The sequence below is a fragment of the Myodes glareolus genome, chromosome 22 (genome assembly GCF_982192425.1).
Source record: "Myodes glareolus chromosome 22, mMyoGla1.1, whole genome shotgun sequence".
Taxonomy (NCBI): Eukaryota; Metazoa; Chordata; class Mammalia; order Rodentia; family Cricetidae; genus Myodes; species Myodes glareolus.
Window position 1 is genome coordinate 4,675,089 of NC_142047.1, and position 25,790 is coordinate 4,700,878.

The window sequence follows — 25,790 nt, forward strand, 5'->3', positions numbered from 1 at the left end:
AATTCAAGGAGCATGTGTTCCCTAATTGCAAGTTCATTTGCTCCCTAGCATTGATTTGCAAATACAAAATCAGTCCTTGCGGTGTTCTGGCGGTTATCTGCAGGCATGCTCAGCTTGTTGAAACTATGATTACTGGAATGTGCTTCTTGTCTGCTGAGGCTCAACAAGCTACCTCTTGCCTTTCTGTTTCAGCTCTTCTAGTGTAAATACATGTCTTTCCATAACCTACTTGGTGTCTCATTATCACATTTTCTTTTCATTGGTGATTTTCCTGTTTAGAATATACTCAAGCATAGTGTCAAAATACTGACCTTTAACCTTAAGGCTGAGATTCCCCTTGTGAAGAAAAGATATATTTTAAAGACCCACTGCCCAAGAATACGGGATGATGCTGTTAACCATGGGTTCCATGTCAATAAATCAACAATGCATTTTTAAATCATAGAATTTTATGTTAACCCAAAGCAAATGCAAACTGAGCAAAGAACAAAATAGAATCCCATACAAAGGATCACCTGTAATTATACTATAACCAGTCAGATTGTTTTTTGTTTTGTTTTGTTTTGTTTTGTTTTGTTGTTGTTACTTTGTTTTGTTTAAAAAAAATACCTTATATATTTTGGAGATCATCCCTCCGTCAGATATGGGGTTGGCATCTTTTCCTATTCAGTAGGCTACTGTTTTGTCTTATTTACCATGTCCTTTGTTTTATAGAAGCTTTTCGATTTGGGAGATATCATTTATTAATGGTTGCTTTCGGTGTCTGTGTTACTGGTGTTGCATCTAGGAAGTCGCCTCCTTTGCCAATGTATTCAATACTGCTTGCCACTTTCTCTTCTATCAGTTTCAGTGTAACCGGGTTTATGTTGAGATCTCAAGCTGGCCTTTGGAAGCCCATTCCCTAGGGTGGGATGCCTTGGTTAGCCTTGGCACAGGGTGAAGGGCGGGTTCCTTGCTCAACCGGCTGTGCCAGGCTTTCTTGGCAACCCACTGGGAGGACCTACCTTTTCTGAGGAGTGGGTGGGGATGGGGGATCTAGGGGAAGCAGGAAGAGGGGAGTGAGAGAGAACTATGGTTGGTGTGTGAAATGAATAAAAATAAATAAATAAAAACCACTTTACTAGGACTCATGGAAATGGCTTAGTGGGTAAAGGGAATTGCCACCAAACCTGAAAATCTGAGTTTGACCCACAGAATCCATTGTGGAATGAAAGAACTGACACCAAGTTATCCTCTGATCTCCAAATGCAAGTCGATGTGTGAATACACCATATAGCATGTTTTTATTTTACTTTTCTTTAAAAAAGAAAATAAACTATTTTTTTTTCATTTTGCATACCAATCCCAGTTCCCACTCTCCCCCCTCATTTCCTCCACACATCCTCCCACCCCACCCCAATCTAATCCTCAGAGAGGGTAAGGGACATTGCTTTGGGGAAGGTCCAAGGTCCTCCCTACTATATCTCGGTTGAACAAGGTATCCATCCAGAGAGAATAGGTTCCCAAAAAGCCAGTACAAGCAGTAGGAATAAATCCTGGTGCCACTGCCAGTGCCCCCCAAGTCTGCCCCAGCCATGCAACTGTCACCCACATTCAGATGGTGCAGTTTGGTCCAAGGGTGGTTCCTTCCCTGTCCAACTGGATTTGGTGAGCTCCCATCAGCTCAGATAAGCTGTTTTAGTGTTGTACCCATCATGGTCTTGGCCTCTTTGCTCACATTCTCACTCCTGCCACTCCTCAATTGGACTTTAGGAGCTCAACCCAGTTCTCCAATGTGGGTCTCTGCCTCTGTTTCCATCAGTTGCTGGATGAAGGTTCTATGATAACATTTAAGATAGTCATCAGAAAAAAAAAGATAGTCATCAGTCTGACTACAGGGCAAGACCAGTTCAGACACCCTATCCACTACTGCTTAGGAGTCATCCTTGTAGATTCCTGGGAATTTATCTAGATCCAGGTTTCTTGCTAGCCCCATAATGGCTCCCTCAATCAAGATATCTCTTCCCTTACTCTCTATCTCTGTCCTTCCATCTCTGTTGCCTCAAGTTCTCCTCAGCTCTCTCTTTAAGGAGGTACTACTACAGAGCATTTTAATGGGCTTGTAAGCAGCATGCTACAAATTGCTCAATAGTGGTATAGACCCCTGTATCTCTAGACCTGGGGCAGTAAGCATAGTTTGCAGAGGCAGCGAGAATACCTCCACTGTGTTGGATGGGGCATTGTCAACAGGCAAAGCCACAGCATTAATACTTGTCATACCTGCTTAGCATTTAAAAAAATAATAAAACCTCCTGTTCAGAAATTGATCATAGATACATAATAAGACAGATTCAGATGAAAAAGACCACTGAATGGGTCACAATGTTGGATAAATATACATGAACTTAAGAGAAAGAGAAGAAAGAGTACAGACAGTCATATATTAAAGAAGTAAAGATAATAAAATAAAGATTGAAAAGTAATAGAGTAAAATTAGTCGTGTAAAGATGGAAAATCACAAAGAATCTGGTTTATATATATTATTGCATTTTCTTTGAATTTTTTGACTGTGATTGAGCTAACTTCAGAGACATTTCATTGTACAGGCTGCTAAGCTCAACCAATATATGTATTTTAAAGGTATCTTGACTTCAAAATTTGAGTCTGAAGATATGTTATTTTGGAGAACAGATTCTGCTTTTGTTTACACAGAAGATTAGAACCTGGAATTATTTCCAGGCTAATGCTGTTTGATGGAACAAGACACTCCCCAAAGTTCTCATGAACCCTAAAAATATTTCATCCAATAAACAGCAGGAATAAGTTTGGAGAAAACAATGCATACATTCCCAAAATGATTGTTTATAAACATTTATTTTCATTTTAAAAGGGTTGACTATAAATGTTTAATGGTCACAGTCAATTTCTTAAAAAAGAAATAAGGGGGATATGATATAGAGATGAATATTTTACATTGGTATGGACTTTGGTCTGTTGATACAAATTTAAAATCAATTTTGTGTATATGTGTTTCTGCTCTTTTTAAGGTATTGTGTTTATGCAGTTCATTTAAAAATAATGTATAACTAAGAAATATAGACTAATGGATAGATATCTATTATAATGAATCTTTTAGTAATGTTAGTTAGGTTTTCTAGATATACAGAGATATATTTCAGTGAGACAATCTTCAACACTTTAAAGACATACAGAACATGGCATTTAAGAGGTTTTAAAAACTTATAAATTTTTCTTGACAGTGAAATATGTCTGGTTCTGGCAGCACCAATTACTCCAGAGAGGTTGATGAACATTGAAGAATCTCATTATGGAATTTGCCTTCAATATGACAAGGCTAGCCATTTAGGTAAGAAGCTACTATTTCCTGTACTGCTTTATGGTTTGCTGTATGAGCTGGACAAGCAGAACCCACAAAAAAAGTGACTGTTAAACTTTTCAGAGGAAGGGACTGTCCTTCAGGGGTTTTGCTTCACAGAAGAAACTGCCAGACATTCTGCAAGACACAGAAGAAAGTGACTGACAAGCTACCAATATATGTGAAACAGTCTTTCAAATGTCCTACTTCATGGAAAAGTCTGCTAGATACTATGGATCTGCAGGCTGAATATGGATGTCCCAATGTTATAGGAGAACTTTGGGTGACAGTCCAGACAGCAAGATGTCTCTGACAATTCTAGAGCTTTTGAAGTTGCTTACAATGCACTTCCTGTTTACTTAGTTAATAGTACATCCTTCTGGGATCTTTGATGGAGTTCAAGACAGTTATAATTATAGCGTTTTTTAGTTATGATAAAAAGCAAATTAAATATAAAACTTTAGATTCACAAAGATAAGATAGATGATATTGTATTTTCCTTTATATACCAAATGTAAATGGATCAAATAACTATAATTCTTGCTTAATAGCTGTTTTGTATATGTAATTTTTCTATATTAAAGTTAAAACCTTACATTTTAATTAGACAAAAAGGGGAGATTACGTGGGATGTCCTTCTGTATATGTGTTGAATTTATTGGTAGATATTGATGATGAACCTGCTTTGACCAATGGCTTAGCAGGGCAAATCCAGGTGGGAAATATGAACAAAGATATACAGAGGGATTGTGGGACCCTGTCCTCCCTGATCCTTGAGACCAAAATACTGGATGCAAATAATGTTTACGCTAACCAGTTAAGCTTCCTGCTAGTTCCGTCCTTGGTTCTGCTACAGCCTGGCACATTAGCCTGAGGGATCTATTTTACTTTAAAATGGTAATTTCTCAACCTGCCTCAAAGAAGCTCAGGCACCAAGGCCCATCTAACCTGTCTGACATTGCCTTAAACCCTCGACCACCTGCCTGGGGAAAAACTCCCACAGAGGCCAGTTTCCCCAGCCCCCTCTGGGTGGGAGGAGTTTTCCTTTACTGGGGCCTTTATTCTTCTTCCTGCTTTTGTTGGGAGGAGGCCTTGCCTTTTTGATCCCGGTTGCCCACTGGTATATATACCTGATTTGAGTTTAATAAAGTTGCCATTTACTCTTGGTAAATGAGCAAAGGTCTCTTTTTTGTGTGTGTCTGTTTTTAACCCTCAGGACAATCGTTCATTCTGGTGGGCCCTAGTTCGGGAAGGCGCGCGCCTGGGTCGGGTGTGGATATCCACTGGAAGGCGGGTTCTAACAAGGGATTAGGCAGAGTCAAAGAGACACTTAGTAACTGCTGAAGAGAAACACCAGAACCTTACCAGTAAGTCACAGCCTCATGACAATACAGAAATTAATAGAAATGGGTTAATTTTTGATGCAAGAGTTAGATAACAATATGCCTGAGCCATTGGCCAAGCAGTGTTGTAATTAATATAGCTTTTGTGTGATCATTCAGGTCTGGGCTGCCGGGAAATGAATGTGTAGTCTCTGTCTACACTATTGTCATTAGTATAGAGAAAACTGAAATAGAGACTTGAAGTTGGGTTACAAATAGACTCAACTTCAAATACAACATAGAGGTCAACAATTTACTTTCATTTCAAGTAAAGTACTTTTAAAAAGAGATACACATTAAACAAAGTTATATATTGATCAACTGGAAAAAGCAAGAGGCATTTGAGAACCTAACCCTACAGTGCCCTTAGGAAACATGATGGTAGTTACAATGACAGTGTTCAGAGGGACATTGTAAAAAATCATGCTTTGATTAGCAAGAATAAAGAATAAAAAAGCAAACACACAAGCAAAAGAATCAAGTTAGAAAATATGATAAATTGTTAATAGAAAAAATCTAGCAAGACTACACAGAGAAAGTCTTTATTATGTTGTTTCAGGTGTTCTACATGATTTAATATTCAAGTGAATTTTTTAAATTAAGAAAACAAACCCCTGTATCCTTGACTCTAAATTTTCTCTAATGGGCAAGAACAATCTGTCTGTGAATTTATGGATTTCATGAGGTGCAAGGTGCTGAGAAAAGGTATCTTCTGACTCTAGGAAGCTGTAGGCAGGCTACTGGGAGCACAGGCTGAATGAGAAGTGAGAACAGTCTAGGAGGAGTCATAGAGTCAGAAGCCACTCAGATTGGTGAAAAACTGAGAAACCAGCTGTGATTGAGTGGAGCAAGCACACTGCTTATAACCTTAAACTGTGCAGTGATAGACAGTCATTTTATGGGTCCCAGGTCAACCACTTGCGTTTAAAAAAAGGCAATAGGAACCATCTACTTCCTCCTCTGAATTAACATTCAGCTTTTCTCAACATTTAAATATTCCTGGGACATTTGTCACAACTCCTTCTGACTATAAAATGAATGAAGACTACACAACAGAAACCTGTTGTTCCATCTGTGGAGAATATTTATTTGTTTGGTGAAGTTGATATATGTGTTACTATGGTTGTGTGAGGTGTAGAGGCAATTTTTGGCTTGTTTGCTTAGGGAATAAGTAAATTTAACAATGTACCTTGGACATGTCTCTAATTGACTTTGTTATTGAAATATGAGATATGTATAAACAAGTGCAAAGATCGTAAATATAAAGCTCACTGCATCTTCACAAGTTTAACAAATAACACAACATAGCACATCAGTCTTATATCTTCTCATTGGATATTTCCTCCAATGTGACAACGCCCATAATTTTTTGCAGATCTCCTTGCTTACTTTTTGTAAGTGGCATAATGTCGCTTGTACTCATTCTTATCTGGTCTCTTTTATTGTGCTCTCTCCATGGGAGTCAGCATTTTTCTATGTAAGAATTCTTTATTTTTCATTCTCATTACTGTATAGTATCCTCTTACTTGAACATACTAAGATGTACTTATTCAGTGAATCATCCAAAACTATTTTTGTTGTTCTAAGTTTGGAAATTACTAATAGAAATACTTCAAGCACTCATAAATTGTATTATAAATTGTATGTGCATAACTGTACATAGGCTTATGCCTAGTTGTAAGATTCTTAATTATGCCACCCACTTTCTATTATAAAGGGAAACCAAAGATAATCAACTTATATGAAAAAAGGCCCATGTTAGCTCCCCATAACAAAAGTTTCAGACCATAATTGACTGGTTTTTTGCTTTAGGGGATAGTAAGCATCATGCTGTGGCAGCAGTGTTTACAGGAATTACTGTTCATTTCATTGCTGCTGGAAAGAAAAGGAAAACAAACTGTAGGAGTCCTGTTCAACTCTTCCAGGGGACACCCTCAATGACATAACTTTCCCCAGCTGTGTCCACCTCCTAAGGATTCAACTCTCTAGACTTAGTGTCATGGGCTGGCAAACCCTTCACAATAAGTCTTTGAAGAACACCCACCCAAACAATAGCACTGGCACTTGGGTCTGTCTGTTTACCAATGTTTATCTTTGACTTGACAAATAATTATCAAATTGGCACAATGTCTTTACTACAATTTTCTGCTTATTTTTTCTTTCACTCATAGAACATATCCTGCAAAACTCCTTAGAAAATGGAAAGTAAATTTTCAATTTTGACCAAGTACATGAAATTTGAGTTCATGAAAAGGGAAACAAGTAGTTTTATATTTTTTTATTTCCACACAAAATTTAAAGATTGAGATCAAACGACTTTCAATTAGTTGCAAATCCTTGGATGTAAAGACAGTATCTTGAAATGTCAGAGTTCTTCAAATTAATTAAAACTACTTAATTTTTAAATGAATTACAGTTCTAAATAAGTTGCAAAAATAGCTTTTGTAATACAGAAAATATAAATTTTATAACGAAAACATTTACAAAAATGATACTAAGTTTAAATTAAAAAAGAAATCTTATACATTTAGAACTCAAGATTATCAAAGAAAGAACACAGAGTAAAAAACAAAAATTGTCTTAAAATGTAAATAATGGAGATATGAAAGCATTTTTAAGCAGAAAAAAATAAAAGTATTTGAAAGAATAATAATTAAATAAACAAAAATTTCAATATTTAAATAATAGGGTCTAGAATGGAAGGTAATTCAACAAAACTGAATTTTGGAAAATATTCCAAAAGCAATTCTTAAAACTTTTAATAACTATATAGTGGGAAAGAATGTATAGTTGACAATATACATTCAGGATAATCTACAACAAGACATTTTAATTAAATGGAATATAAAGGAAAAATATAAACCTTTTATGTTTAGAGAAATGAACAAAAGTATGTTATCTTTAATATTTACTACAGCAGAAGAAAACAAAAAAAATTATTTGATGTGTTCAAGAAAAGAAAACGTGAACCAAATATTTTCTATTCTCTAAAATTTATTTTTGGTACAAAAAGCACTAGCAATTATCAACATGAAAGAATCATAGAAATATTTTTCTAAGAGTCTGTGAGACATCAGTCAGAAAAGAAGCTTAAAATATACCCAAATAACCAGAGACATTACTATAAAATTAAGGACTGCTAGTAAGAAGTAAATAAAAAAATGCATATTGAACCAGATTATAGAATCTCATACATAAATATCATCAGTGACTCTGTTAATTGGTAACTATATTAATAGTGTTATAAATTGCTATGTGTGTAAAGTGGAATGAGACATATAATTATAGGGTATTTTATTTGTAATTTTCCTATGACTCTGAAAGATTCTTAGAATGTAAAACAGAATAGGTTTCGTAAAATATCCATGGTTCTGATTTGAATTAGAAACACCTTTGATAGCATGCATTGTGTACATGTATGCTCTAACTCTGTATGCTGAAGCAATCTAGAAATAATGGTCAGTCCTAGAGCAGTGAGCTCCCACCTGGAGACAATGATCAGCCCTAGAGCAGTGAGCTCCCACTTGGAGACAATGATCAGCCCTGGAGCAGTGAGCTCCCACCTGGAGGCAATGATGAACCCTAGAGCAGTGAGCTCCCACCTGGAGACAATGATGAACCCTGGAGCAGTGAGCTCCCACCTGGAGACAATGATGAACCCTGGAGCAGTGAGCTCCCACCTGGAGACAATGATGAACCCTACAGCAGTGATTTCCACCTGGAGACAATGATGAACCCTAGAGCAGTGAGCTCCCACCTGGAGACCATGATGAACCCTAGAGCAGTGATTTCCACCTGGAGACAATGATGAACCCTAGAGCAGTGAGCTCCCACCTGGAGACAATGATGAACCCTGGAGCAGTGAGCTCCCACCTGGAGACAATGATGAACCCTGGAACAGTGTGCTTCCACCTGGAGACAATGATCAGCCCTGGAGCAGTGAGCTCCCACCTGGAGACAATGATGAACCCTGGAACAGTGTGCTTCCACCTGGAGACAATGATCAGCCCTGGAGCAGTGAGCTCCCACCTGGAGACAATGATGAACCCTGGAGCAGTGTGCTTCCACCTGGAGACAATGATCAGCCCTGGAGCAGTGAGTTTCCACTATGATCAATCCCAGAATAATGAGCTCACAGACAGGTCTAACCATAATACTGAAGCTCCTCAAGCATACATAACAGTGAACATACTTCCTATAACATAACTGATTCTGGTCACAGAAAGAAAATGAATAAAAATATACAGCATTTGTAATCCTAGAATGCAGAGAACCTGTTTAAAAATGGTGAAGATCACAAACCAAGGAATCGTCTTGAAGGCCCCATTATACAAAACTGGAAATGTTGAGCTACACAATTAATTCTTCTTTTCTTATTACATTGTCCAGTACTCTGCTGAGAAACAGCAGCTGGTGGGAGCATCTGGCTTGACTGCTGAGTTTGGAGAATGCTTCCAGTTTCCTCGTCGTTTGCTGGAAGCTTTTGGAGATTCCACAGATGTTCACTATTGCATTCCACTCTTCCAGTTTTGCTGAGAGATATCATTGTGACTGGGTATTGAGTTTCCGCAAATGGATTTTCTTTGTCTTTTGATATAACATGATCCTGGGCCTTTTCTTTACATTGAGAATATGATAGATAAGATCAGTTTGTTTCGTTCATTATGTATCTTCCTTAAATGGGAAGAATTCTCTTAAACTATACTTTTTTGCAGGCATGTTGTATTTGATATGCTGATTTCTATTTATTTATGTGTTTACTTATTGGTTTTTCAAAATAGGGTTTTTCTGCAGTTTGGGGCCTGTCCTAGAATTCACTCTGTAGAACAGGCTGGCCTCATATTCACAGAGATCCACCTGTCTCTGCCTTCTGAGTGCTGGGATTAAAGTCATTCACCACCACTGCCTGGCCTAATATGCTAATATTTTGCTGAGACTTTCTATATCTGTGTTCATATTTTTCTGTGATACTTTTATATGTGCTAGATATTTTGTTGGAACAATGGGAAACATATTAATATGGGAGTTAAACATTTATCACAACTATGTATCTTAAAAGATTAATTGACCACCTGTGGATGTCTAGAAACTAATTTGTTATCTTAAAAATTAAATAAGGATGAAGAAAAAGATGAGTCATTAATCCAGACTTTCCAGTAATTTTACCCCTGGGTAATTAAACAGTAGATATAGAATTTTATCTTCACAAAAATGTATTAAAAGTTTAAATAAAATTAAATACTTAAAATCAAACCAAGAAAATACAACTACTTTTAAGGCTAATGCTGAGGGAAATGGCAAACTGAGAGGCCAAGAGACCAGAAACCAAACATAAATTGTGGGTACAAAACAAAAAGCAAGAACTTGACAACTTTGTTTCATGAACAGCAGCCAGAACCTTGGGAGAAATCCATATTGGGAAGAGGAGAATTATAAATATTTGGTTGTCCTAAAACATTGGCCAAGCATTAGCTATATTCAATAAGTTTTATTCACATAAGCCCCAAACTTGAAATAACCCAAATCTCCATCAGCTTTTGAATCGATTAATGAAGCATAACAAATCCATTGTATAGAATACCACTCCACCATGGCAGAGGAGGAGCATGGGAGCTCTAGCCTATAATCCTATCCCACAGGAGATTGGGGGTAACCTGGGCTACATAGCTAGAACCTGTCTTAATTAATTAATTAATTGATTAATTAATTAAAAATACCAAATCACATAGAATCAGAAGTGAATCTCAAAGGCACAACGTAAAAGAAGCCAAACATGAAAGACACTATGACGTGTTTCCACTTACTTAAAATTCTAGAAAAGGCAAAACTATAGTGATAAAAGAAAATCAGTGTTTTTCATCAGGCAGGCAGAGGAGTCTGACTTCAGGAAGGCATAGAAAGCTTTGAGAGTTGTGGAAATTCTACATCATCATTGTGACAAGTTTCTTGACTGCATAAGTAATTCATAAAACACCATATTTGAAATTGATGAGCTTAAACATATATAAATTTCACTTTGTTAAATCTAATTTTACAATAGCATAAAACAGACATTACATTGCTTCTTCTGAAAAGAAAAATTAACCTGTGTGCACCTGCATATAGGAGTATTTGGGTCTGATCATATCTTTGGATCCAGTTGTAACTTGAAGGGACTACCAATGGCAAATGAGTGTGTTAAAGTGTACTGGGAATGGGAAGCAGTAAGGAACCCATTGCAGAAACTCTATAGGTCAAATTCCAGAGCTGATCCAAGACACGTGAAAACTGAAGTAAAAATCAAAATTAGTATGTGACAGTGAAATTATCTTTACTGGTGTGGAAACCTATGGTTAACAAAGGGTCAGGAGCTTCCTCTTGAAGACTCACTGGAATCAGTTCTATGGGTAGGCCTCTAGTGCCAACAAAACCTTACTTCTACACCAGTGCACACAAACATATGTGTGTACACACACACACACACACACACACACACACACACATACACATGTGTATGCACACACGTGATCACTAAGCCCAAGTGTAGCCCCAATGCATAATGTGGGATACTCCTCTGTATACTGTGAATATGCTTTATTACCATTGGTTAATAAAGAAACTGATTTGACCAATAGGCAGGCAAAATAGAGTCAGGCAAAAACAAAAGGAAGAAGAAGGCGGAGTCAGGGGTGACACAATAAGCCGCCAAAAAAGCAAGATGTGAGGTAACAAGCCATGAATCCCGTGAAAAAATAAGCAAATAAAAATGGATTAGTTTAAGTTATAAGAGCTAGTTTATAATAAGCCTTAGCTAATATACCAAAGAGCTTGTAATTAATATTAAGCCTCTAAGTGGTTCTTTTAAAAGCGACTGCAGGACCAGGGTGGATGAACCTCCGGTTACAAATGCAGCTTTTGCCTCCCTCAGGAACTTTTGAAATCCCAGCACAGACTTACTGAATCAGAAAATCTCGGACAGTTGAACAGTAATCTGCATCCTTAAAACCCCTCCAGTTTGTTCAAATGGAATCTGAAGCTAGAATACACAGCATTCAACACAACATCTGTAAGCCGTTTGCTGTTATTATAATTTGAAATATTTCTATATTCATTTGTTTATATATTGACTTCTTTATGATTTATTTAGCATGTAAATTTGTAGAGGTGGATGTGTATAAGTGGTGGTGTGAGCAGATACATGTCATCATGCGCATGTGAGGGTCAGAAGTTGGCTGTAGTTCTCCTTTTACCATTGGAGTCCAGAGTGGAAGTCAGGTCATCAGGCTTGGCAGCAAGAACCTTACTGACTCTAAACCTTTTATTTAAAGTTATATACTATGTGTTTTTTAAAGATAGTGGGGAAACTAGTAGATATGTATTATATATTTATTATGTGCTAATGTATGTGTTATGTATTTGTTCTATATATTTGCATGATAAAAGTATGTAATGGCCAACACTCAAACTTTAGTTTGATCAACTTAGGTACATGGAATAAAAAAGGAGAATTAAACTTCTTTTAATTACACTGTATTAAGGACATTAATTTGAGTTGAATATTACTCTTTTAACTTCAAAGAACTAAAAAGATTAAAATATGGAATACAAAAGCTGAACCAATCAATGACTTCAGCACTTTCTAAATTGTGTTTGTAGATGGGCATAGTGGCCCACATTTAATCCCAGCATTTAGGAGGCAAAGTCAGGCAAATCTCTGTGGGTTAGAGGCCAACCTGGTCTACATATCAAATTCCAGGCTTTCCAGGACTGCACAGTGAGATCCTTCTTCCACTTAAATGTGTTCTATGGAACATAAGTATATCATGAAATATAAGTGTGTTCCAATTAAAATATTTAGTCACCAGATTTGCTAAAATTAATATTATAATACAAATTATTGTTTTTTTTAAACTTTTGTACGGGTGTATATTGTATGCTGAGTATACCCATCAGCCCTTCTTTTCCATCCTGTTGTTCATCTTGTGGCACTAGACAATTTTATTTCTACTTTGATTTTCTATAATTATTATAGAAAATGTAGCAACTGTGAATACAGAAAGTATAATGTATTTGTTTTTCTGCAACTTACTTAATTCTTACTATGATTATCTCCAATTGCATCTATTTTCCTGCAAATGACATAAATTCTGTGCTTTTGTCAAAGGGAAAATCCATTGCATGTATATATATCATGCACATATGTGTACGTATGTGACTGTGTGTGTGCCTGTGTATATATGTGTGTGTCTGTGCATGTGCACATGTATGTGTTTGTATTTATACATGCATACATGCATACATACACACATACATACATAATATATGTATGTATTTCTCTTATCTACTCTCCTGTTCTTGACACTGAGATTGTTTCCATAGCTCAGTCATTTTGAAAAGTGCTTCAGTAGACATTGCTCTGCAAGTATCTCTGGCCTGGAATTTTTCACATAGGTACTGTAAGTGTCATGGCTGAGTCATGTGGAAAACCTAGTTTTAGTTTTTGAGAAACCTCCATACAGATTTCCATAAAGACTGAACTAATTTACGTTCTTACCAGCAGTATACAAGGGTTCCCTTTTGTTCACATCCTGGACAGCATTTATTGATATTTGTTTTCTTAATGACTGACAATCTGACTGGGGTAAAATGGAATCTCAAAATAGATCAGATTTGTATTTATCTAAAGACTAGTAAAATTAAACATTTTTCAAGTGATAATTGTACAAATCACTGTGTTAATAGTTGTGAGAATTTCTTCATTTAACTTCATTCAACTATGGCTTTCATTCATTTTTTTTCAAACTATGGATGCTTTCTTCACAAAACTCCTATGAAGGTGTAGCAACCACAAATCTAGAACCACCGTGAACAGCTTGTGAGACACAACATTGAATTTGGTGACATCAGTTGATAGCTTAGACTTAGTTATGATGGGAATATTTATGTCATGAGATCTGTAGTCCCTACAAATCAGGGTAGAACTACCCTCTGAGTAGGCTGTCAAATGTGATCCAGCACAACACGGTTGAACATACTCAACACTTCCACAGGATGCTGGGAAATTCTGCCTTCTACCACTTGCTGTAATAGCAGTCCATAGTCCCTATAAATTCAAACTGTATTATATTCATAAGTTGTGCTGGATAGGCATAAGAACTTTCAATTACTCCTGATACACTGAAATGTCTTGGTAAAGTTTTTTTTTTTAATCACTAAAGGGAAGTTGGGAAAGAACAGAAGTTGATAGAGTAAAAAACAGCTAGTGTTATCTGGTCTCTCTGTCTGTGGGTAGAGTCCAGGGTGTGCCTGGGGTCCCTCTGTCTGTAGGGAGACTCCAGGGTGTGCCTGGGGTCCCTCTGTCTGTAGGGAGACTCCAGGGTGTGCCTGGGGTCCCTCTGTCTGTGGGGAGACTCCAGGGTGTGCCTGGGGTCCCCTCTGTCTGTGGGGAGACTCCAGGGTATGCCTGGGGTCCCTCTGTCTGTGGGGAGAGTCCAGGGTGTACCTGGTGTCCCTCTGTCTGTGGGGAGAGTCCAGGGTGTGCCTGGTGTCCCTCTGTCTGTGGGGAGACTCCAGGGTGTGCCTGGGGTCCCTCTGTCTGTGTGTACTATCCAGGATGCCACAAACATTTACTTCAGTAGCTACAAAACAGGCACAATCTGCCATTTATGTGATAGTTTTCTGTTTATGTAAAACCATTTTTCTTAGGTTGAATAAACTTCTATTTTATTTTTCTTTTCAACTACAGTAGTCTTAATATAAATAGTTGCAATTCCCCACAGTGCAGTGCATGGTAGTAATTCTAGATTTGTGTGCTACAGGTTGGGTGGGCCAGTATCAAAAGATCATGGTCACATGAGTGTTGAACCAGTAAGCATCTTCTTCAATTATAATATTCTTCCAGTGACTGGCACCCAGGCTGGCACAAACATCACCCGTTGTCCTCTTTCAACTACCCTAACACGAACATTTTCAAGATTGAATCCTTAAGCCAGCAGGAGGATGGGATAGGAGCCAGTGGTTAGAGATTTTTGAACAGGTGGTGGCCAGCAGGGAGACAACAGCATCAGTAAATCTTGTCTTTGTAATGGAAAACAAATTACCCTTCACTTTATTAAAAAAAAAAAAAAGAGCCAAATAACCTAAGTCCTGCCTTGCTAGGTCTCTGCTGCTGGCAGGAGTTGTCCTCACACAGAATTAGAATACACTACACAGACAAACTATGTAGCGTTCTCTGAGACAGCAATAAAAGTGCAGCCGCATTAAAACAAAACTCTGTTGCTTAGTAACCCTTGGTCATGTGACATACAGTTACACTGAGCCCAACCCTGAAACAAGACTCCAATTGCTCATCCATGGAGTCACGCATACCAGAATTACAGGCTTCAGAGAAAGAGGAAACTCTGAGGCTGGATTGTGTTGCAGGCACTCCCAATTCAAGAGAAGCCTCTCTGTGGAGTGACACTATCCAGGCAGTATCAAGGCTGTTTGTCCTATTTATGCCCAGTAAGTCACCATGAAACCCAATATGGAATTATTAGCAGGCTGACCATAGTGTTTATGTGATCATATTAACAGAATTTGAATCTAAAAGAAACTATATCATACTTACATTTGATTCTAGGTAACATTAAGTTAGGAGATAGGTTGTGGAGCAATCTTTTTGTGTGCTTTGAATATGATTTGCACTCACTGGTGTAATAGAGAGTTAAACAGATTATAGTTAGGCAGAAACAGGTGTGGGATGGAAATCCAAACAGAAAGAACTCTGGGAGAAAAATGGTGGGGTCACCAGCCAGACAAGAGGAAGCTAGACATACAAGAGGACAGGTTAAAGCCACCAGTTATGTGGCAACATGCAGATTGATTTTAAAAAAAAAAGAGCTAATTTAAGTTGTAAGAATTAGTAACAAGCATAAAATATCAACCAATCACTTATAATTAATAAGAAAGCTCCATGTGGTTATTTGGGAGCTGGCTGGTGTGACAGAAAAGTCCACCTATAGAGATGTGTCGTTATAATTCAACCCCATGGTGTACACACACACACACACACACACACACACACACACACACACACACACACAATGAAGAAGAATGTTACTACAGTCAAGCTGGCTTCTAATAATTTCTTCTACTAAACAAAAAACCCAGACGTGAAAGCACTATTCATTTTTGGTAACTGTTTTGAATATCTCCATGATCACAGGTAGATTTCAAATATCATTTTTAGACTCAAGTAAAATATAATCAATAATATCACTTAATGAAACTCATGGGGTTCCAAATTCTGTAAGTAGTTCTTAGGACTTATTTCATGTCCTTGATCATTATCACTGTTTCCAAAGTTTAATTCTCTCTTACTATGAAAACATCATTATACAAATTCCAATTGAGAAGAATTTTTCTGATCTTGATGACAGTTTTTACTTTTGTTCCTACAGCGTCTACTCATTGCTGAAGCTGCTTCTGTCAATTTGTCATTAGCAGCAGTATTTTATTATTGATGATGATGATGACTGAGACTATACTGCCTTGGGCTTTCTGTTTGTTTTTCAGGCAGGCTCTCGTGCAATGCAGTTGGTCTCAGATTTGGAATGTAGCTCTTGATGACCTTGAACCCTTGATCCTTCTGCCTCCACCTCTCAAGCACTGAGATTACAGGTTCCCTACCATGCCCAGATTATAGTGGCCTACCTTGAGTCTGGAATAGTCCCCAAAGTCTAGATTGGATCAGTAGAAGATGAGGTCCTGAGGGGAGGTCTGTGCCCCTGGAAAGGATGTTGATACCAGACCCTTTCTGTCCTCCTTTGACTTCCTGGCTACCATGAGCAGCTTTATTCCCCAACACCTCCTACTCTGATGTCCTGCCTCACCACAGGTTGAAGGCAAAAGAACCAATGACCATGGGCTAAGAACTCTGGAAGCAGGAGCCAAATTCCAAAATAAGCTCCTCCTCCTTTAAATTGCTGATCTCAGGTATTTTCGCCACAAAGAAGGACATCTAATGTGCTTTATTTAGCTGATTTTATAGATTACACACGCGTCTGTGAAACTTGAGACATCTGAAAAAGACTCTCATGGGAGACAGAAATAGCCAGGAAGGCAATCCTAGCTATAAACTCTAGTTCTTCTCTCTTTGATTTGATTGAGCAGAGCATAGGAATTCATATTCCCGACATCTTGATAGGACAAATAACCAGGTGCCTAAACTGCTGTACTTTGCTTTCCTGATGAGAATGTGTCCATAGAGAAGAGCAGAAGTTGCATCTCAGAATCCCTTCCCAGAGCAAGGCTCAGGAAATGCTGTTGCTGGACTGTGGCTGGGATGAGCTGACTTTGCTGTCTCTGAGATCTACCCTGGCATTTCGTTTGATGAAAGCTGGCACAGCACAATGGTGATTGCTTGCAAGGGTCTTAGTGAATTCCATTCTGCATTCTGGTTGACTTCTAAACCCAAAGTGTTGAATATTTTCAGCCTCACAGCCGAGGGGCTTTTCCAATAATGACTGGATGATTCTGACATGTAGACCAAAGTCCATAATAATTTTTACATTGAATTTGGTAACAAAGGAATGACCCAAAGTGACTTGCAGCCTGTGGATAGACATTTGGGTCACAGATATTAATTTGTAAGAGCCCTCAAAACTCAACTGAGCAAAAGCAAAGTAATTAAAATTTTCTTTTGCCTAGGTGGTGGTGGCACACACACTTAATCTCAGCACTCAGGAGGCAGAGGCAGCTGAGTCTCTGTGAGTTCAAAGTCAAACCTGGACTATAGACTGAGTTCCAGAACAGACAGAGAAATCCTTTCTTGAAAAACTAAAAGAAAAGAATTTTTTTTCTTGATAACTTCTTTTACCGACTTACTTTGTGATAATGTGCTCTAGGAATTAGTCTCTCCCCCATCACACAGATTGTCTAGATGCAATTATAGAACCAGGTGATCTGAGGACCTTAACACAAAAGAAGAGGTGTTTGTTTTGAAAATGCACTAGGTTGCAATTCATATACCCTTGTGCATAATTGTACAGGTGAGATTTTTTACGACTGGAATGGAAAATCCTTCCATCCGGCACACATGTTCATGCTTGGAGCCAACTGGTGGTAAGTACTGTTTGGGAGGTGATGGACGGCCGGGGAGGAAGGGCCACATGCTGGGCCTGGGCCTCGTTCTGGCCCTGTCTTCTTTGAGCTCTTCTTTTCTAAATGAGTATGTGAGTGTATATGTGTGTGTATGTATGTGTGTGTGTGTGTATGTGTGCATGGTTGTGTGCATGTGGTTGTGTGTGTGTGGTTGAGTGTGTCTGTCTGTGGGGGTGTGGTTGTGTGTCTGTGTGTGTTTGCGTATGTTCTCTTTGTATGTTCTTTCTCTTTGTTTACCAGAGTTGATGACCCAAACTAATCATGACCTCCTTCCTCATCAACGCTGTCTCCTGCTTCCGGGTGCAGGGATCCTAAGTGTGCACCACTATAGTTAGCTAATAATTTTTATCATCTTTATCAAATGATAAGATTAGAAAGTACACAAAAGGGAATGAAAATGTTTCTGTAAAATCTTCCAGATATGAGAGTTTATTTCACTATATTTCTATACATTTTAAGCAATATTTATCTTACATTTTCTACACAATTCCTCTCTTTATTTAAACTTGGAGTATTCAATCTATCAAATTATGAGAATTAATATTATTCTATATTAATGAATATAATTTCTTTTCCTTGTACTAGCAAAGTGTACAAATGCAGATTTTTCTATATTCAAGAGGTAAAAATGCTTCAATTCTAACATTTCTAGATTATGTACATAATGTATTTTCTTACAAACTGTATCTATTAACACCATCTAATTTTAACCGCTGAGCCATCTCTCCAGCCCTAACACCATCTAATTTTAATATCCTTTATTACTAAATACATGGAAAGTAATCATGTGCCTAATAATCCATCTATTATAGCTAATCTATCACAGTAATTAAAAATCTCTGAAACTAAATAATTTTTCTAAATTGTCTTTGAATGTTCTTCTTTATTAGTGATCATTTTGCATGCAGGGATTTTTTAACATTTTTATCTCTGATATTTATTTTAACATCTTTTCATTAAAATGACCCTCCTTATAACAGTTAACATGCTTTAGATTCTTTTGTCTTCTGTTCACACTGCTTTCTGTTGGCGTTTTGTTATTGGTTTTACTTACCTCGCATTCATTTGCCAGCTTTCTGCTCACATGTGTCTCCGCTGAGGAAGTTAACAGCAGCACGTCACAGATTTCCCCTTTCATTGCATCATTTAAACAATAATATTTTTTTTGCCCAGTTGATAGTTGGCAGTGCTTCTCCATATATTTATTTATTATTTTAAAATATTTGCTTATTATCTTTGTTTTGTCTTTTTCCTGATAGAGGTTTGGTTTGATGGACTTAAGTTTTGAGCTTGAGTTTGGGAAAGGTTTGTTTGGGGTTAGGGAAAGGTTTCTTTTTTTCTAATGTTTGTTTACTTTATTGTGGGAAGCAAATAGTCCACATTTGTTCCTTATATAACTGTTGTTGTTTTCCAAAGATGATAGTCTTATAATTATATTTAATAAAATGGAACTAAAGGAAAATTATTATTTTTTAAAGTTACCATAGATAGACAACAAAACTAGATATTTGCTTTCAACCTCTTTCACTTCTAGATATTAATTTAATTTGGAATATTAAAGCCAAATGGAATTAATTTAATTTCAAATATTAAATCCATGATATTTTATAGCATAGATGTTGACTATTTTAGAGGGAAGGCAACTTTTTAAAATATGATATTTTTAAATTATTAGATTAAATTATTTGCCTAGTTATCAGTCTAATAATCTTAGTTATTTTCAGATTAATAGCTAAACTAAATAGTCTTAGGCAAATTATAACTAATAAAATAATTTTTATTTATAACAATTGAATAAATTTTACAACATTCGGTCTACAGTAGACTAATCTTACTAGTAGTTGCTATTAGAAAAAGTTTATATCAACTTATATTATTTGTTCAGAATTAAGCTCTTTGATACAACCTGTTTCCCAATTTTATCCTACTTGCTCGAAGAGCATATTTTAAATTTAGGACTATAAAGACATCCTGCTTCTCCACAAACCGATGACTTAGCTGAGTGCAAACTCCTCCCAAAAGTTCGAAATAGAAATAATAATAATAATAAGGAGCAGATGGATAGAGATGGGGGAGGGGTGGAGAGGGAAGGGGAGACGGAGGAGTGAGGAAGGAGTCAAGGAGGAGGACAGGAGAAAGACGCAGCAGAAGGGGTCCTCCTGCCTCTGCTCACTATGCCCAGTGCTCTTCTAAGCATTCTAGGGTCTTAACTCCTTTCATCCTGGCAGCCGTGTGAAGGGACATTTATTATTTGCATTGAACCATTGATGAAAACAAAACAAGAGACTGGGAAATTCCTCACTGCATAAATTGTTTGCTTTGGAAGCATGAGGACCTAAGTTCAGATTCCTAGCATCCATGTAAAAAATCCTGTGCCGTAGGATCTTGTAATTCAAGAGCTGAGAGGCAGAGAGAAAGGGACCCTGAGGGCTCACTGTCCAGTCAGTCTAGTCAATTGGTAAGCTCCGGGCTCAGTGAGAGAGTCTGTATAAATGGATGATAAAGTGGTGAATGACAGAGAGAAACACCTGAGTCAGCTCCTAGCTTCAACACACTCACACACACAAGCATGCATGTGCATGCACACAAAACACTCAATGCACATACATGCACACATGTACATGCAAATATGTGTACATGCATTATACACACAAGCACACATGTACATGCACACAAAACACTCAACGCACATACATGCACACATGTATGTGCAAATATGTGTGCATGCATTATACACACAAGCACGCATGTGCATGCACACAAAACACTCAATGCACATACATGCAAACAAGCACATGTAAATGTACACACACACACACACACACAGGAAAATGAAAGCAAAGCACTAAGAGGATAAAATTTCCCTAAGTGATAACACTGAAGTTGTTAAAAAAAAAAAAACTTAAAAAGACTGTGACCAGATGTGTTTCTATTGCCATGAAGCTGACCTGCAAGTCACTGCGTGTTCTAGTTTTTGAGGTTGAAGTCACATTTTCGAAAAGGTGTTTTCCTTTTCTCTTGGACTGTGGGTCTTAGAATAAACTATCTATTTTTCTAGATAAGTCTTATTTTACATAGATTACTTTCTCGATCTTCCTATGCTAGCGTAGTGGAAACCTGGAATGAATTTTTCATGAGCCTTTCTTTAACATGTTCATAATTTTAAAGGGCACAATTTAATACAGAAAAATCAGAAAATAAATAGGTAAGGGAGTAGCACATTCACAAAATCTCAGGCATGCCATTGGTCGGGGGGAGGGGCTGCCGAGAGAACTGGAGCCAAAGAGAGTTTGAGCGCTTCCTCCTGCTCTCTGGAACACATCCTACCTCGGCCCTTCCCCACAGTCCACAGTTCATCCTCCTCGCGGCTGTGCCGAGCAGTTAGTTATGGGAGGTTTTCCTGTAGGGTACTGAGCACTAGCTGCTGTAAACCACTCAGGTTTCCTGCTCTCAAGGACCCAGTCAGATATGTATCAAGACTGTTCCAGCAGAAGACGACCGTGAGTGCAATACGGAAATATTGGGTAACATATTCCAAAGAATGGAAACACATACTGGAGTCACAATCCATTAAGTGCCAGTGAAAGTGGCCCCACTTTGAACATATGAAGTCACATTTATGTGTCGTCATCTTTGTTAAAACCACGGTAACTACTTTTGGTTACTTTGTTCTCAGTAAAACTTAGTCTGTCTTCTATTTAAGCCTTCACCAAAACAGTTAACAAACTGATTTTTGTTCTTGTCACAGTTTTATATATCATGCAATTCAAAAACAAATCTAATATATTGCATTCAGTGAAATCAGAATCCAGACATAAGAGAGTCACCTAGCTCTGCTCACACATCAGTCAAGAAGCCTTGAGCACCAAACTGTATCTGAATGTGCACACCCTTTTCTTCCTCCTTTACAAAGCACCTAGAAGATGCTTCATAAATTACACATGCACTAAAAGAGGAAAAGAATAAGCTAATTTTATACATACACATGTAAGTAGATGAATAAATAAAAATATATTCAGTGCATAATATGCATTCAGTGGGCATGTCTGACATATAAAATAGTATGCCAGCATACTGTCTCTGTGTGTGTCTACTTTGTTATCAGCATTAATTTGAAATTTGACAACTCACTGGTAGGAGCACGTATACAAGCATCAGTATGGGAGATCCGTGCAACATGGAGGCCATTATCCTTCTCTGACAATAACGTGAAGTCTAGAAAGGACAGGGGTACTTGAAAACTCAAAAGCATGGCACATGGCTGCAGCAAGACATTCTTCCTCAGTTTGCTGATGGTCTGGCCTCCAGATTTACAGAAATCAGATACCATATGCTGAGTTCAACTCCACAGCTTTAGTGTCTGTCTCCTGCAGACGCGGGCTGCTGGGTCAGCTGCTTTTGGCAGTGTTTGAATTTTCACAAAAAAATTCTTAGAGTAACTTCAAATCAGACTGCATTTTTAGATACACTTTTACACTAAGGGCTTTCCCTTCTTTACCAGATCATCCGAATGTCAATCAAAGATACAATATTCTCATACATTATATCCACATAGTTATATGCTTAGGATATGTAAATATCCACTGACAGATTACAGAGAAGTCCAAACAACTGACAATCTAGCATATTCCTATTTACATACCACGTCTAATTTTTAGTATTAATGGTAATATTCATTGGGTCTTTGGGTAATATTTCAACAAAACTGAGACCTAAAATGCTTTAAAAAAAAACATTGTTCTCTGTATTTCATTACAAGTTAAAGACTTTCATAGAAACATAATCATTTGCTTCTGAAAAAATTAATATACATGAAAGTCCAAAGAAGCAATGGAACTAAGGCCTGATTAATGACAAACATAGATAGTGCGTTTCAACTAAACAAGAGTCCGTGAAGTAGGATTGAACATCTAGAAATGGCAATGTTCAGAGTTCTCTGGGACTTCTAAGATAGTCTTCATATAGAGGAAACAAATGATTTCAGAATCTGCTTTGATTTTTTTCTAATCACAACAAAGGAAAAAACAATTTCTTATTGTCTGAAAGGCTTTGAACTTGAGATACAATCTTTGGTAAATGGGGGATCAAGAAGTATACACAGTGACTTGGAGCTTTCAGGGAATTTTCCCCTCGGCCTTGTCAAGTGGACTAACTTGGAAAGACATCTTCGGCAGGGCAGGTACTGCCAACTCCTGGAGTTTAGAAGCCCTGTTTGGAGGAGTTGGTCCCTTACATCATCTCTAATAATTCATTTAGGGGAAATGACCTTGTTGTGCAACTCTGTTTGGAGCTGTTAATTAAAATTAATGAGGATCTCACTGTTTTGCACTGGCTTACTCCTTAAATCAAGCTAGTTTAATCTGGAATGGTCTGGCGTCCTCCTAGTTCAGAGTTGGCACTCTGCCAAGTAGCCGGAGTTAGGCAGTGGAAGGTTAACAGTCTGAGCTGGGTAGCTGCTGAGTTCTGAAGGCTGAAAGGGCATGAACCGCAGAAATAGGACTGGCACTGAGATGCGAGAGAGCAAATTCTCCATTACTAGTACTAGGGCCAGGCACCTCCTCTGTCAGAAAGAGTTCAGGAAGTTTCTCATAATCAGCTGTGCTCGACCTCCACAAACAGGCAGGTGCAACTAGCGTGGAATGCTCAGCGCCCCAACAGCGTTAGTTGTCTCTCTGTCCATTCAGAATCTTAAGAACCAAAGTCATAGCAAGTTAGCTCTGTTTCCTAGGAAATCTCAATTTTAGGGGCACTGGAAGTAGGGACTGTTCCAAGCTTAAATATATCTTATTTTAAGAAGTGATAAATTTTAACAACTTGCTGTCTCCCCTAAAGACCCACAAATGAAAAGTAAATTACATTTGGCAGATAGACATGCTTTAATCACACTGGATGGCTAATCAAGCTAGAGAAGACTCAGAAAACATTTAAAAAAGGAAAGAAAGAAAGAAAGAAAGAAAGAAAGAAAGAAAGAAAGAAAGAAAGAAAGAAAGAAAGAAACAACTGTCCGCTCCAGATCAATACCCAGGTACTTCTGCATTGGTGATGTCTGTTGGAATACAGGAGTTTGGTCCTGAGACTGCTCAGGACCCATGTGTCTCGGTATGCCATCCTCTGTGTCAGCATGTTCAGAACTTCTGACTACCAGTGACCAATGATCAAATAAGGGAAATGGTGCTAAAATGTAAGTTCCCCCAAAATTATACAGATCTGAGAAAATTCCAGCTCAGACTCATAAAGACGGTGATGACGATGATAACAATGATTATTTATTTTTTGAAAATTATCAAGCTGTTCCAAAAGACAAAAATCATGGAAATAGGAAAGAATGATTTTGAGAGAGCAATAATTTGTAACGTTAATGATGTCGTATTTCCAGATTTTCTTACAAAGCTACAAGAGTAACTTTACAAAGTTTTACATTGCTGTGACCCCAGAAAAATGAGCACATATCTCAATGGATCAGAGTAGAACCAGAAATAAACTCACGTAATGTGGTTAGATAATTTTTCAATCAAAGGAAAAAAAATATGGTCTTTTGACCAAATAGTACTAATACATAAAACAAAATACATACATAATACATATACATAATATATAATAAAAAGAGTATTAGGATTTTTTACCTTGTGATACAACATTTTTTAAAAAAGCAACTCACGGTGAATTACATACATACAAAACTATAAAAATCTTAGGATAAACTCTTTAGGGAATTCAAACACCCAAGGATTTGTTAGGTATGACACAAAGAATACAAATCATGAGAGGGGAAACTGCAAGGGGGTCCCATGTGAGCTGCTTTTGAAAGACATGATTAAGAGAATGACTAGACACTCTAGGAGAAACTATTTGTTACGTTCATGTTTAAAAAAAACTGTGAAATTTTTTTTATTAATGTGACAGCAAGCAATCTAATAAAACAAAAAGGCAGATATGTCACTGTGGACAACATACAAACCGCAAGTAAATGCAGAGATACGGAGCATCATGTAGAGTAACACACGCAAAAAACAGTGAATTGTAACTAAACACCATTAGAACGGCTAGAAGAGCTGAATGCTGTTCAAACTGTAGAACAATTGAGCCCTCATACATCAGTGCTGAAAACAAAAACAGCATGAGTTTCAAAAACAGCTTGGCAATTCCTTAAAAACGTAAACATAATGAGTTGGTAATCTGACTCCTAGGTATTTGCATAAGTGAAATGAAAACTTATATTTATATAAAACCTGTGTGTAAGTGCTTACGGCAGCTTGCTTTGTAATTACCAGAAACTGGAAGCTACCCAAATGTCCCACAACGAGGGCATAAACAAATACACTGTAGTGCAGCCATGCAATGAAATAATACTATTAATAGAAAAACAACTATTGATACCCATAACAACCTGGGAGATCCTGGAATGCATTATGGGCAGAAACCAAACTTAAAGGCTATTACATGGTATACTTCCATTTATACAACATTCTTGCAAAGGCAAAACTAGAAAGAAAGAAAATACCTTGCAATTGCAAGAGGCTGGAAATGGAGAAGGGAGTTCACTGCAAAGGATCATGGGTGAGTCTAGGGTCTGCTAAAACTGTTCTGTAGATTGTGAAGACAGTAGAGAAGCAGCATTCAAAAGACTGTGTGTGTTTGCAAAACTTGAAGAGGATTACTTGCAAAGTGTAAACAGGAGCTGGGAGTTGAGGGAGAAGTAAGTACTGTTCAAAGTTTTGAGCCATGGAGTAGGGAGGGACAGTTGAGTTGTGCAGGGGAGCAGCACAGGCCGCTTGTGATCTCTGGCATTTGACACATTTAGGCTTGTGAGCACGCCTCTGATTTCTCTAGGGTGCGTGTGTTCAGTGCCATGCCCATGTGTCAGACCCAGCTCCTGGTGTCCGTGTGCTTCACTCAGCAACTGTCACCTGAGTGAGTCAGTCAACAGGAGT